Below are 1203 nucleotides of genomic sequence, written 5' to 3'. Positions count from 1 at the left end.
CTCTGGGTTGTTCAGGATCCCGCAGCCTGGGTCGTCTCCCTCACTCGCTGGACCTGCACTCTGGGTTGTTCAGGATCCCGTGGCCTGGGTCGTCTCCCTCACTAGCTGGACCTTCGCTCTGGGTCTGTTCAGGATCCGGAGGACCCTGGGTCGTCTCCTTCACTTGCCGGGCCTGCGCTCTGGGTCTGTTCAGGATCCCACTGGGCCCTGGTCATCTCCTCTGTGGGGTTAATCTTAATGATAGCCAAAACCCAAGCAAATGAAGAAGGCCGTTCTCAAATCTCTGGCCACCATGCTTTCCTGCCTCCTGTTAGATATTTTTCCCATGCTTGATTGCATTTATAAGTAAGAAAACAACTTGAAAGTATCCCATTGATTGCAAGTGCAAGTCTACCGATGAGCATGACGGAAATGTCTCCACATTCCTCCTTTAAAAGGGACAGCTGTGGCTGTCTGGACCAAGCCTTTCATATCCTTTATGCCTTGAATGTAGATGTAATGTCCAGATCTGTGGTGAGCAATTTAGAAGTGCAAGGAGATGGGAGAATCACACAAATATAGGGCCCAGTGTCCATGGGCCTCAGGGCTGAAGCCAGCAGGCACATGCTTCTAGGCTTCAAGTAGGAAATATAATCCTCTTCTGTCCATGCTAATGTAGTTGGATTTTCTTTGACTTTCAGTTTAGTGAATTTTGGACTGATATTAAAAAATTATCAAACTAGACTAAAATATTTTTCATTTCCCATAAATCAGTCTTACATGTGCAAATATCATATTGGGTCCCTAATGGAAGAAGCTGAAAGAGTTAGACCCAAAATTTATAATATATATTATGAAATGGGAAGAAAGGGCTCAAAAGGAAAGAGAACCTGGAATTAGGGAAAGGGGAAAAGAAGGAAGGGAAAAGAAAAAAATACACACACACACACACACACACACAAGATAGTTAAGATGGATATACTATTTATTGTTATTAGTTCATTGACAGGAAAGATACATGCCTATATTGTCTGATCAAGTTTTAATACCTATATCTTATAATACAAGCAACTGCTTTGAAGATAATATGCAATGTACTAACCATTGTTACTCTCTTACAATGTTGTTTAGAGATTCAGGACCATTATTTTTACTGTTTATTTTTCTTTCTTTCTTTTTTTTTTGCGGAACCAGGGATTGAACTCATGCCCTTGCACTTGCCAG

The sequence above is a fragment of the Octodon degus genome, unplaced genomic scaffold (genome assembly GCF_000260255.1).
Source record: "Octodon degus isolate 3935 unplaced genomic scaffold, OctDeg1.0 scaffold00016, whole genome shotgun sequence".
NCBI classification, from domain to species: Eukaryota; Metazoa; Chordata; class Mammalia; order Rodentia; family Octodontidae; genus Octodon; species Octodon degus.
This window is presented reverse-complemented; position numbering follows the sequence as displayed.